Source organism: Megalobrama amblycephala, linkage group LG13 (assembly GCF_018812025.1).
Source record: "Megalobrama amblycephala isolate DHTTF-2021 linkage group LG13, ASM1881202v1, whole genome shotgun sequence".
Taxonomy (NCBI): domain Eukaryota; kingdom Metazoa; phylum Chordata; class Actinopteri; order Cypriniformes; family Xenocyprididae; genus Megalobrama; species Megalobrama amblycephala.
In genome coordinates, this window is record NC_063056.1 from 24,554,809 (window position 1) to 24,569,425 (window position 14,617).

At 37.0% G+C, this 14,617-nt stretch overlaps 1 protein-coding gene across 2 annotated transcripts in view; it reads left to right on the top strand.

The window, feature by feature from the left end:
- The first annotated feature begins 11,580 nt into the window (after positions 1 to 11,580).
- The window catches only part of thrap3a (thyroid hormone receptor associated protein 3a), a 49,360-nt gene continuing 46,323 nt past the window's right edge, over positions 11,581 to 14,617 (top strand). Inside the window, exon 1 of one of the 2 annotated variants that reach the window (XM_048154041.1) lies at positions 11,581 to 11,654. The gene's annotated coding sequence lies outside the window, so the exon portion shown is untranslated. The remainder of the gene's footprint in view (positions 11,655 to 14,617) is intronic. The other variant, XM_048154040.1, reaches the window with a different exon arrangement.

Here is a 14,617-nt window from a genome sequence, read left to right on the forward strand (position 1 = left end):
AAAGATATGAACAGCCAGATTCTCTGTGCATGCACATGCAACTGCAATGACGAAGTTTGTTTTAAAAACTGTAACTTTAATGATGCCTTGGCTCTACCATTGTAAAGAATTGTTGTCACTAGAGTCTTAACATAATATTCCTGGTTTTCTTGTCGATAAAATGCTTGTGTCTCAAGTTTATGCCTATTTATAAACCAGAACAGATCGCCAATACCCAAAGGCGTCCTGCTTAACTCCAAATTATGGCAATTTATAGCCACTCTGGAACTTTGTTAGACCGTGAGAGCGCAAACTCTTGGCATAATCTTGTTTTGCAGTGTTTCCAATCATGGCCCACTCTGAGGAGCTAAAACAGAGTTATGTATGCCCTTATTAATGCAGGTAATTCTGAATTCTGAAGAAATTTTTCTTGAAAAAAAAAAATATTGATGCCTTTATTTTATGTGCTATAAATATTTGGTTTAGTCTATTAAAGAGGACATTTATGTTGTGAAAATTTCCTTTTAATTTCATTCAGCATTATTATCTTGCACTGCAAAAAAATGTTTTTCAATATCTAAACATCCTTAAAAGGGGGTAAAATTTAAGCAAAATTGTTTCCGCCATGGAATAAAAAAATAAAAAAAAGGTAATTGCAGCTTTTTCTCACAATTCTGACATTTTTTCCCCCGCAATTGTGAGTTTACATTTCGCAATTCTTACTTTTGTTTTCAGAATTGCGAGATATAAAGTCGCAATTGCATGTTGTAAAGTCAGAATTACGAGATATAAATTGGCAATTCTGAGAAAAAAAGTCAGTCTTTTATAACTTGCACTTCTGAGTTTATATCAAATTCTGAGAAAAAATCAATTTTGAGTTTATATCTCGCAATTGTGATTTTTCTCAGAATTGCGAGAAAAAAGACAGAATTGCGAGTTTATATCATATAAACTCGCAATTCAGACTTTTCTTCTCGCAATTGCGACTTCATCTCGCAATTCTAAGAAAAAAAGTCAGAATTGCGAGATGTAAACTCGTGACTTGTGAGAAAAAGAGTAGGATAAAAAGGTCACAATTATCTTTTAAACTGTTTTATTTCATGGTGGAAACAAGCTTCCATACTAATCTTCAATGCCATTTTAAAGTGATTAACATTTTATTTCATTTGTCAAGAAAAGGAAATAAAAAATCTCAGGAATGATAAGGGAAAAAAAACTATTACGTTAGGTTGCTTTATTTGCAACGTAAATCTGAGTAATAATGCAATGATCTGTTATACAGAGGTAATGCATATCCTTTTGGGAAATCTAACCAGGTCCAGGATGGCTCAGCTGTCCATACTTACGCTTTTCCAGAAGGCCACTGAGCGATGAGTTACATGCCTGTACCAGACTCCTGGCCAAGATCACATCCCTGTGACCTTTGTGCACATGCTTCAGCACTCTTGCCATCTGTATAGCATGACATCTAAAACCACCATGATTTGTCTTTCTCTCTCACACCCCCTAAAGCTTGCTCTCTGAACTCACTAAACCGAAGATTTTACATTATGAAGCCATGGTTCTCGTTGACACTTTTTGATTTTCAAGGTCAAACTTTCAATCCTGCTTCTTACTCTACTCTCATTACTCCTGTTTCATTGGGTGGTGTTTGTAAGGTGTGATACAGACTTCAGTAAACAGTGTAACCCTGGTCTTTGTAGAAGTTTGCCAGAGGTTAAGGTTTAGTATTGTCCATTATGAGACATCTGCCATATTCATACACAGCAGAGGGCAGCAAATCAACACATATATGGACCCACCGATCAGATTTCTCTCACCCAAAGACATTCAGACTAGTTGCCAACATTTACTTTTCTTTGCTGCCTCCGTTTCAAAGAAGAATGTGAAGTATGGGACTGGCTATATTTTCCGGCCCAGCGTTCCCTGTAACTTTAGATGGACCCACAAATGACGGGTTTGTTTTAACTTTGTGTTGTTGCTGTGGGGATTGCTCCAATTGCGTGTACCGCTTGTGTTGTCCTGCAGGGGAAAATAAGAGGGGCTATTTTTAGGCAGATGTCAGTAGCTAGTGAGTTATAGCATAAAGGCAAAGCCAAGGTGATGAATTAATTCACAAAGGATGAGGAACAGGGGAAGGATATGACTGGCATAGATGCAATGGAAACAAGAAGACAGAGGTTCTTTCATAGTGCAGTCATGTCACTCCTGGAATAGCTTGGGTGTGAGATGAGAAAATGCACCATAAAGATTTTGACATGTTGATTTACATTCTGTTATCTCTTCAGGGCCATTCTGGAGTTCCTCTGCTAACAACCAGTGATGATAAGTCAATCTAACCCTTGAGATTTACTTCACAGATGAAAGGTGTTTTAAGCAGGTTATTCAATTAAGCTTTCTCTTTAGTTACCTTTAAGGAAGACCAATAACTTTGTTCAATATTTGTTAACCCTCCAACTTTATTAAGTTTAGCTGAGACGTCTGTCTACAGCTTTCAATTGTAGACTTAATATTTGTATTCTCTAAGTAGTAAATCTGCTTGATGCTTCTCATGGAAAGCACCATACATTTTATTGGTGCTTTCCAAGACAAGCATCATGTAAATTAGGTTTGAGAAAACTCTGCTGCTATTGTTACTCCACCAACTAAAAATAAGTAAATAAAATAGGCAAAGCCAAAGCAGGATTTCACCGTTGCACATATCCAAGCAACGCGCAGCAGTATTGATCCTAAATGAATCAATGTTTTTGAATCAAACAGTCAAGTGAATGATTCATTGACTCATTCATTTGTGTTATTCTCGAATGATTGATTTTGAACAAATCGGATGAATGAATGATTCAAATGACTCACTCATACAGACACGTCCCAATTTGCCTGCTATAGCCACGTACACACTGCAGATAAATTCGGTTGTCAGTTCACCTTTTAGTGCTTAATCGCGTTCTGCATACACACAGTTCAGTAAAATACGGGAGTGACAACCGTATTAACTCCCGAAAAATACAACCGCATTTACAGAAATTCTATGCAGTGTGTACGGAACCGAACTGAACAAGTAGTTGTTAATGATGTTATAACGTGCATCAGAGATGTGTCTCTCTTCTATATGCGCGGAGAATCACATGGAAAGCACAAGCCTTGACTCGTTTGTGTTGCCAGATCTTGCTAGAAAAATCTGCGAACAAGAACAAGCCTATAATAAACCAAAATGAATCCAAATGCTTTGTAATATCGCAACTCTTGTTTGCTCACTTGAAAAACATAAACCTGGTCGCTTTATGAGCCGAGCTTAAACAACAAGCATTAAAATGAGCGATCAATGCAACACAGATTGAGTGCGCTCTGTGTGAAACAGGCTTTAGGCTACAAGCATAAACAAAACACGACGCCTCCGTCGACTGTTTAGTCAAAGACTAGAATAACACTTAAAGTCTCTTAAAGGGACTTTGGTTTAGTTAAATTGCTGAAAATAACGAGTGATTTGTCACTGTAATATTACTTTGGTCACAATAACGGATACCAAACACGCAAGACACCAGAACGTCGCTATGTTTTCCAAGCTGTCAATCATCGGAGTTTCGAGAGTGAGTCGTGTTCCGTACACACATGTAACGATAATTTAAGGGATTCACTCCCGCATTTAAATGTGGTTGTCACTCGGCGGCCATCTTTGAAACGCCTCTCGAGCATTCAAGTGCAGCTCCTATCTCTTTGAATGGGGAAACACCAAATTCTCCAAAGCTGTTTCCCAAGCTTTCGATTAAATTTCATATTTGAAATCACCAATGAAATCTGACAACAACTGTCTCATAAATTTTGTTTCTAAACGCTCAAATCATGACAAAAAAAACTGTATTTTTCAGGCTGGATCAAGCTAATGCACATGCACAGTCCTAAATGTGTCTTTTGCCTCTTGTGTCTCATTTCGGAGGCACGCGTCTGACTGTTTCTATAGGAACCGGAGCTTTTAACGGCCGCTGCAGTGACGCAATGTCGATTTACCAGTCAGCGATTGGCTCTTATTTAGAAGGCGGGACTTATTTTGCCATATTGCGCGTTGTACTTTCTCCCATTCAAAACAATATGAGTGATATGTCTTGTGTTATTCTATAGTCTTTGTCTGTATCTCTTACCATTGGAGAAAACGTAACGGCTAACTTAATCATGTGCAGCACCTCTCAGCTTATTGTGTAATGGCAGTGACATCAGACGCAACATTCCCTAGTCTGCCTTCTCTTAAAAAATACATTTTTGTCAAGCTAAAATCTACATATAGTTCCCAACGAAAGTATTGTTTAGTGTAAAACATGCTGAAGATTAGCAAACAGGCTGTCGATTAATTAAATGATTAGCTATTTCTCCACAAAAGCTGTTTAATCAGCATAGTGAAGCCTCTCATCCATTGACATCCATTCAAAAAACAGCTTCTGGTCTCCTTCCCTGCATACTGCCAGAGACAGAGCATTAGCATTAGCTGTTACGCTTTTTTGGCTAAAGGTTGCAGGCTTGCTTTCCAGTGGCTTTGCTTGAGTGTGTAGCAGAAGAGTAGGCAAGATTTTGGACACACCACTACTACTGTAAACTGGCCAGTCAATAGAGCTGGGTAGATTACTTATGATTTGTAATCAGTTACTGATTACAAATTACATGACAAAATTTGTAATCAGTAATATAATCTCTTAGATTACACATTTTTGGTAACGTAATCTGACTACTTTTGGATTACATTTAGATTACTTTTGTGCTAACCCTTATTTGATGTCACATATATTGTAGGATAATCTTATACTATTTTGACAGATAAAAAGAAAAAATATATTACAGAAAATATATTCTATTCACCAACAAGAGCCTCAACAGATTCTTTTTAAAGTGCAATGTATGGACAGTTAATATTTCAAAATACTAACACTAATGTTTCCTCCATACCTTTGCTCCCTTACTCAACATAAATCTTTTGGAGCTTATTCTTTGCGTTCACAAGATTTGTACATCCTTTCAGTTCCATCTTTACTAACTGAATTTGGAAAACAAGCCTTTCGGTACGCGGCACCCACTGATTGGAACTTCTTACAAAATGACTTGAAATTACAGATCCCTTTGTCAGTGAACACTTTTAATTCTTTTATTAGTGAGCTGTTAAAGGAAGAAATGATTTGTAAATGTTTTTGATTTGTACTGATGATGTGTCTTTACTGTGTTTGAAGTTTTTTTTTAAAGAATGCTGTGCTGCTCATCTTGGCCAGGTCACTTCTGTAAAAGAGATTTTTAATCTCAGAGAGTTTTATCTGTTTAAATATGGAAAGAAATGTACCTGTTAGAGTTTGCTTATAGTAACACTGAATAAAACAAAATCACATCTTATGATTTTAAAACATATTTACTTAAGTAAATTTAGAAAAACGCAACATTACAAAAACAAATATTGAAAAACATGAAATTCACAGCAATATCACTGCTACATCAAATATTTAATCTATATTTCATTTATTATTATTATTATTATTATTATATTATTTAATATATATTTAATATATATTTCATACATATTCATCTATATGTTATCTATATTTCCCCCTCTTCGCCGGAAAAACTCGAAGAATCATGAACGTATGTAAGCGGCAGATTTATTATGAAAAATATATAAACGTTAAAAAAATTTAAAATTAGGAGAATCAATGAATTGTGAACAACTTACTGTCGTGTAAATAATATGTAATCACGTAATCCATAAAAAAGTAACTGTAGTCTGATTATGAGTATTTTAAAAAGTAGTTTACTCTAATTATAAGTACTTGATTTTTGGAATCTGATTACGTAATTCAGATTACATGTAATCTGTTACTACCCAGCTCTGCCAGTCAATCATCTTATCACAGCTAACAACTAGTTTAGCTTCTGAATGAATCAGTATTTTTGAATGAATCGAATGAATAACTGATTCAATGACTCACTCATACAGACATTTTTTAAATCGATACAGCATACTACTACTATTTCGGCAATATCTTATGACAGAAATCGTAAAATAAGATCAGTATGCTTTTCTGAATTCAGTCATTCACTTATTTTGTTTCTGAATGAATCTGTGTTTTAGAATGATTCACTTGAGTGATTAAGACAAATCAATCACTCACACAGTCATTTGTTTCGCTCTTACATAAATCAGTGTTTTTGAATCAGTCTTCTTAATTAGAAGGCTGCATCCTTAATCAAATCCTTTTGAGGCTTGTATAGGTTAGAGTTCTCCTCAGCATTGCTAAAATGAGACGATCTAGTACGTGTGCTTGGCTACTTCATAAATGCTTATTTTTATTTATTTTTTGTCTTGCATTATATAATGAAATTGAACCAGCTCCGTACTGATTCATTTTCCGCTAATACTTTTTTGTTAATTGGAATGTGTGCAAAGGGTTGTAGGTGATTGGAGGACGTGAAGGATACACCCAGGGCCTACACCTGCCAAGCACCAAATGTAAGTAAAAATTGGTGTTGGTGAGTGAAAAAAAAAACGATGTCAGTCGCCAGTTGGCCAGTAACAATTTTTTTAATTCTAACAATTGTGAAAACATGAACAAACGTGAACTATAAGCTCTGTTGACTTGTATCATCACGAAAGTTTCAGCCATTCCAATGTAAATATTCAAGTGCTAGAACAAGGAAAGGGAATTAGTTACTCACGCGCTGTGTCTGCAGTGTTGCCAAGCCCGTGGTTTTCCGGTGGAATTGGGCAACATTTACACTGTTGCCGCGGGTTGTTTTTCATGTCCAAGGGTTGAAGCGACCCAAAATAACATGATATTGTTTAGTCAAAGACTAAACAATATCATGTTGTTTAGTCTTTGACTAAACCCTGGGAAAAAGATAGATTTTACCCCCCGGAACGCAATTTTTTACCAGGGACCCCCTCCCCCCGGGCTAGTTTTGAGTAGCAATTGGGCGGGTTTTGTTGTGAAAACCTGGCAACCCTTTCTGTGTGGGAAGTTTAACATCCGAAGCATGCATCCTGAAGACCGCATCTCTCAGACAGTGCGCAAAGTTGAGCTCTCTTTCATGCCTTCCTGCACTTCAATGGAAAAATTCAATCAAAATTATGTAAAAAACAAAAAACAAAACAAAAAAAAGCCTGCCTCGGCGTATCCTAGTATCCTAGTAAACATAGTCGGTTATGTCTTAAGTGAACACAAACACAACACAAGATCCGTGTTTGCATTCCGTCTTAAAGTGACAGCATCCTAATAATCCCGCTAATTTCTGACTTTATAATGTTAACCAAACAACAAAGGACAATCTAAATTTTTGGTGTCATAACTGCCTGTTTTTGTGTCATGGCTAGTAAAAAATATTTTTGGAAGTAAATTTTCAGGTGCAGTGTGTAAATTTTAGCGGCATCTAGCAGTGGGGTTGCGAACTGCAACCAACGGCAGCTCACCCCTCCCTTTCGAAGCAAAGTAGTGAAGCTACGGTGGCCGTCTAGCTGACACAAGTCAAAGATGTCGTCGTCTGAGACAGCAGAGAATACATTAGCCAGTCAAACAATGAAGTTTCTTCTTACTTCTAACAAAGAATGGTCTCTGCTTCTAATAAACCAGACGAATACTACTACTACTTCTACTTCGTGCATAGTCAACGTAGTGACGATGCAAGCTGCCTCTAAAAACACGAACGATTTAGAAGAAGAACAACATAGTGATGAAACACACTCTGTAGAGTGTTTGTCCATTTAGGGCTACTGTAGAAACTTGCTGGCGCAAAATGACAACTTGACATGGAAGGGGGACCCATGATATATGAGATAGAAATGCCTCATTCTAAGGTAATAAAAACATAACGGTTCATTGTGTAAGATCTTTATACACCACTGAAAACATAGTTATGTATATTATATTGCATTTCTGTCAATAGATCCTCCCAAATTTTACACAATGCACCTTTAAGTCACCAGCCATTGGCAGGTGTGGCAGAAAAACGGTTTTAGGCCCTGGATGCATCTGATGCATCCTTCAAAATTAGCTGAATGAAGGACCGAAAGGAAGGCTGACTTCCAAGGATCTGTTGAGACAGCCATCAAATTGGGAAGCACCCAGTCTCTTGTTTAGTTTCTGAAAGAATCAGTGTTTTAGAACAAAGTAGTTGAAGGATGATTCAATGACTCATTCATACTGACCTTAACATGTTTCACTCAGGAATGAATGAGTGTTTTTGAACGAATCGCTTGAGTGAATGATTCAAATCACTCACCTATAAAGATAGTCACTTGTCACCACATACTGGCGTAACAATGTAACCTGCATAAAGATTCACCAAAAAATCCTCACACTGGTAATCAGAGTAATACAAACAGTGACGGTGAAAACACAACAACCATTGGAATTTGGTATTTTCTTGCATTCATTGGGGAAATTAGTGATGAACTAGCCTTAAACATCTAATAAATGTTGCTGAAAGGCAAACATGCCATCTGTACTGCCACTTTTCATGAAGTATAAGGGTTATCGAGCGGTCAAGCTCTGTGGTGAGTGAACATCCATCGCTCCACACTGTGAGTTTCTACACCATCAAAGGACTTCAAACAAACTGATGTCCCCAGACCTACTTGCTCTCACTCACACTCACTCTCAGCTGTCTTATCTCCCAGGCAACGAGTCCCCTTCCCACAGCTGTTATCGTACGATGGCATATTGACGCGAGAGCGCACAATGGCTGGTGCTCAAAATAAGCCCATTGGAAATTGTTATTGGCAGTTGAGTGCTCGGTATTTCCAAACAGGCCTGTTTTGCAGTTCTCCCTGTGAGAGATGGGTCTTTCACTACAGCTTTGGACTTTCTGGTGTTCTCACTCTGATTCACATGATCTTTGAGGTGTTTGGCAAAAGGGCCACAATAGTAGGAGGACAAAGTCATGGGGGAGGCAAAATTTGTGGTAACCGAGCAGCTGGAGGTAAATGGGCAGCAGCTGGATAATCTACTCTTGTTTTCTTCGTGCATTCAGGCATTGGTTGGCTTTATGATCAAGTGACTTTGATCACTAGCGCTTACCCTTAGGAACTAGATCTATTCTGCCTTTGGGAGTTCACATTCTTATTTTCATGAGTCACTGGCCCTTTTCATGAGTGAAAGACATTTTGTATGACTCATACATTTTATTTACTGGCTTTTGCCTTTATAAGAGTATAATAAAGAGCAGACATGAAAGTGGAGAAACTGTTTTTTCTCTTATCCTCACTAAGTCATTTATTTGATAAAAAATACAGTAAAAAATACTGTGAAACATTATTACAATTTAAAAGAACTGTTGTTGTTGTTTTTTATTTCAATATATTTTAAAATTGAATTTATTTATTTATTTATTAATAATTTTCTCCTGTGATGGTACAGCTGAATTTTCAGCAGCCATTACTTCAGTCTTCAGTGTCACATGATCATTCGGAAATCACTGAGTTGGTATATAAAGTCTTTCATACAACAACTAGTACAGCTACTCATGTTCTAGGTATAATGATTGTTCGTAACTTATTAATCAAAAAGAGTTATGAAGTAGAAACTGGGGGATTGTACCATGTGTTTTTCCCACTCTCACATCCTGAATGATTTGCATGCAGTGCTGTGATTTGAATGCAAAGGATCCGTGTCTTGAACATTCGCCATACCTCAAATACATCAGTGTCTTCAACTTTGCAGTGTTAAGTAGCATTAAGGAGAGATCCAGTTTTTCTAGCTGGCTAGAAAGTCTTTTTATCACAGCAGGAGAACAACAGCTGTCTCTCTTATTTTATTTTATTTTCTTGAGTTGAGAACATTTGCCACCTCCAGTGTATTGAAGGCTTATGGCGAGAGAAAGATTCATGGTCAGCTGTAAACCATCTTGACTGGCTCTGGATTGTTTTTCCTGGCTGGCCTGGAGGAGATTTGACTCATGACTCAGTACAGATCAACTCCACTGACCACTTGATCTCTTCTGTACAATAGAACTGTCTCATTGTGCCATGCACATCTACTTTATATTAAACAGTAATATTAAACATCAAATATGTAGATGTATTCTTGGACAACATGTATGTCACTAGAATTCTATAGACATTTTCTGCTTACTCATTCTAGAGGACATTTTATTGGACATATCTGTATACGGGTCAACAACAAAAAACTGTGGCAAGTTATTTGAAATGTGACAATTGTATTCATGAATCATTTTTGCTAATCTTTCCCAAACCCATTTTTGTTTAATGATTTAAAATCATGTTTTAAAACAATATATTCTGAAAATATTTTGTGTATATCAGTATATAATTATATATCATAAATGAATGTCATATATATGCATATATGACAAGATGAATATGATTATTTTTTTGTAGTTATTCCTTTTGAACAGAACTAACCTTGCATTTTAATAAAAGAATAAATAATTAAATAAATAAATAAATGATTATGCCAAAAAAACCTTTTCTTCTTATAATTCTTTTTTAAATATTCAAGCCTATAAATGTGATTTTTTTTATTAAAGTTTCCAAATTGTTACAGCATCAAACCATTTTTAATTAGATTTGTAATATATTTTAATAGCTTAATATATCCAGAATAAAATGAGTGCCACCTCATTGTTTCCACTATATAAATAAAAAGCTCAAAAGAAAAGCTGTCATCAAAGGAATGAGGCAGAGCTTTCATGAGGCAAATCGGTCAAGGGTTAACAAATCTCTGTGTGAGTAAATGTGCATGTGCGTGTACGAGAGACACTTGAGAACAGGCACTTGGAAACTGTGGACAGTGCGTTAAAAGGTCGGGGGTGTTTGTGAGGATCACCTACCAAACTGCAGCCACAGCAGGACCTCTGAGGCCTGCTACAATTTTTTTCATTCATTCATCTCCAGTAATCTGTATGTGTGACTGTGACTGAACTTACTCATTCCTCATACCTTCGTTCTATTTGTTTTTTCCATGTAAACCAATAATTCAAGTCAATTAAACCATTAAACCAATAAATTTGAGCAGCTGTTTAACCAATCTTGTTCCCTCAGTCCTGCATGCTGTGGCAAATTTCAGATTTCCTTACCATGGCTGTTTTAAATCTGTCCCAGATTCACTCTGTCATATAAAAGATAATTTAGTCCCATGTGGACGATAGATAAGATGTTGATATTTATCACACATTTTGGACATACTCATACAGCAATATCCTGTTCAGTTGCTCAGGCTCTGCAGCTGTGGACATTAGAGCTTGTATATAGGTCTCTGTTGACCTTCATGTACCCAAGTCTTTATATGATATTGAAAGCCATGACCAGTACAAAACCATGTCTAATCAAATGCACTGGTTAAACCGGTTCAAAAATGGATACATGAGTCTTTGACGTCATCACGTGGACATGCTCTTAAACCAAGACCAACCGTTCGTACGTATTTAACAACCTCACTCGTACGATTTCATACGTTTTTTTTCTAATTCGTATGTATTTTACAAGTTGCCAAATTCGTATGAATTCGTGCGAATGACCTACCCCTAAACCCGCCCCTAAACCTACGCGTCACTGGGGTTTAGACAAATCAAATTCGTATGAATTAGCCACCTCGTAAAATACGTACGAATTGGTCGTGAGATAGCGTTACATAACCCGCGCTTAACCCATTCAACATGGCGGAGAAGGCGGCACTAACAGTAGTGAATGGCAGGTAATTATTCTTGTTTCAAAATTAAGTTTGTTAGATGTTGCAGTATGTAAACCATTGCTGTATATTTTTTTGGACAGAGAAAATTGCATGTAGGCCTTTTAGACAGCAATTCCATTATCGTCAGTTCATTCTCGGCTCGTGATATAAGTTATAGGCTAACAGAAGCGAACTACTGTGCAATGAGTTGTTGATTCGACCACCGGCATCAGGTCCAATTCAGTCATGAATGAACCATTAAGGTTGTTTTGACTCAAACGAGTCATTCACGAATTGGACAGCGCTGTATTATTTCTGTCTGTTCACTCTTACTACAAAGCTGTGTCTACGAGTGTGGATAGGAATACAGTTAAACCATGTTGCTGATAAATGCAGTTAAGTGAGTATCTGTGGTGGCTATGCAGTTTTTACCGCTTGCTCGCTGCCATGCACATTTTAAGCGTGTGAGTTTTTTTCTGGTTTCTTTTTTTCCTTTCTTCTTCTGATGGTTGCATGACCTACTCAAGTCCAAAACATTTTGTAATTCTTGGAACAAATATGTAATATAAATGCATCCTTTAAAGGCTTCTTTTCCACAGGTTAGGAGTGGAAAATGATCTTACCTAAATTTCAGAGGCTTTACAAAGAGTTTACCATGGTCAAAGTTGTAGGCATGATAGATCAGCATTCACAGAAAGCTTCTTGTAAGCTCTTTGTCATGGAAATGTTGATCTGCCAGCAAAGTCATTTGGCTTGCAGAACATCATTGAGGCTTGCAGAACATAATTTATGTGTGCTTGATATGGGGAAACATAGCAGACAACTTTGTGTATTTCTGGATATTACATCTCTATAGCCCAGAGCACTTTTCTGTTCTTCCCTACTCATTGCACTGGTATGCCACATCTTATTAAAATAAACTCTCATCTGGACACCCACCATGGCAACAAGGTCTTAAGCAATGAGTCGGGTTTCTTTCAAGGACTGCTATGACCTAACACATTAGCCTTCAGCACAACGAGAGAAACCTTCGTTTATAATTGCGATGCCAACTTTTCCAGATCTACTACTTAACATCTGCAGTGTCCTTGGTTCTAATATCCTTTCCCAACATCTTGTTGCTTATATTCATGGCAGCTTCTTGCCCCTAGCAGGAATTAGAATTAGAATTAGAATTATTGCGACTTCATTCCAGGCTCCATTATGAGAAACATATGAACATATAGTAGTGTTCAAATCAAATGCTTGTTATCACTATGAAATATTTATGTTTTTGAATTAAATTGATAATATATAGGATATATTAGCCTAAAATATAGCCACGCAATTTTAGACCAGATTGGCTTCAATGCAATACAAGATTGTGATTCAGACAAATGCATAACAATTTAATGCATCCTTGGTAAATATATTTAACACTGTCATATGAACCTACAAAAACAGTCCTCAAAAATACTCCAGTATATGTCTGTCACATATCCAGAATGATTCTGCCATCTCTGAGGAGGTCTGAAATTGGATCAGTGTTTTCAAATGAAGTGATGCAACCATCAATTCTGGACGTCAGATGGTCACTGCTGCAAATATTTACACTAATTTTTGTTCATAGGACTCACCATCCACAAACAAACCTAAATTTGCTTACCATACCATCCCCATCTAAAATATATAGATGCACCAGATCCACATGAATGTGATGCAATTGTGACTCAAAAAGTTAATACAAACCATTGTATGCCTGTTCATGACTAATACGATAATTTATGACCGAGAGTTTAGTGGGAACTTTTCTGCTGCCTATGAGGCTCCTTCACGAGTAAGTAATATGGTTTATTGATTCTTATCCAACGTGATTTTGGCAACCATGCCATGTTTTCAAAAGGACACTTTTCTTTGCTTTAAACTTCCATAGTAGGTTCTTTTGCAGTTGACCAAAGAACAGTGATATTTATAGTTTAGATGGTGGATTAAGAAAAGATATGAATGCTTGTCATATGAATCTGCTCAATTCAAAGGTTAGGATTAAGAAAGGAAAGTGAGAAAAGGGGTGTAATGTACGCTATGAGGAAAATGACTTTTGACCAGTGTCAAACCTTCATACAGGGTTTAACAACATTTTATGGGAAAGAGCCTTATGATTTGACAATGGTGTCACTTGTCTGCCCAGCTGCTTTGGAAAGCTGGAAGCTTTGCGATCCGTATTTTTGGGATGGCCACCATCCTCTCTCCACTTGCCCACTGTAAGCGGGTGCCAAAAGTCAAATGGAAATTAGGTGAATGCATTTGAAATCAGAGCCGTCAAATATGTTGCATGTTTGTGTATGCCGTGTGTATGTGTTTGCAGGGGGTTGTCCAGTGTGAATGGTTGTGATACGTGTATGTAAGACGAGATGTGCGGGAGACAGAATGGTAGCAATCCATTTGGAAGGCAACAAATAACCATGAGAGCAAATCTGGAACTGAAGAAACAGACACTAAAGTAGAACAGTGCACCCATTCAAACCAATAATTTGCTCTGGCATTTTTAAAGGGTAGAAAATGAGATCATTGAGTTTTGGTGTTTGAGCAAAGATGAACAAAATATTTAAAAAACAGGAAACGTTTGATTCTGAGGTGATATAGAAGGTCAGTTTTAATTAAATTTTAGCTCAAATATATTTTTAGCCAATTTAATCTTTGGCAAGGCTTCTTTCAGTTGCAGTTGTTGCTTTACGGAAATTAAAGAGCCGTGCCATGTTTTTTCTACTTGAGGAATGGGGATTTGAAGAAACACCTTGTGCTCTGAATCCTGTCTTGTTCCATGCACCTTTGGCCTGGTGAAGCCAAAAGCAACGGTGTGGAAAATGCCGGGTTCTAGCCTTTAAACTTTAGTTTTTGGTCCAGGACTAACAAAATGTACCAGAAAGTACCACAGTATTATGCATATTGGAGAAAGTTGCCCTGCATATTGACCGACCACACTTTGAGCCTCATTGGGGTAGGTGTGG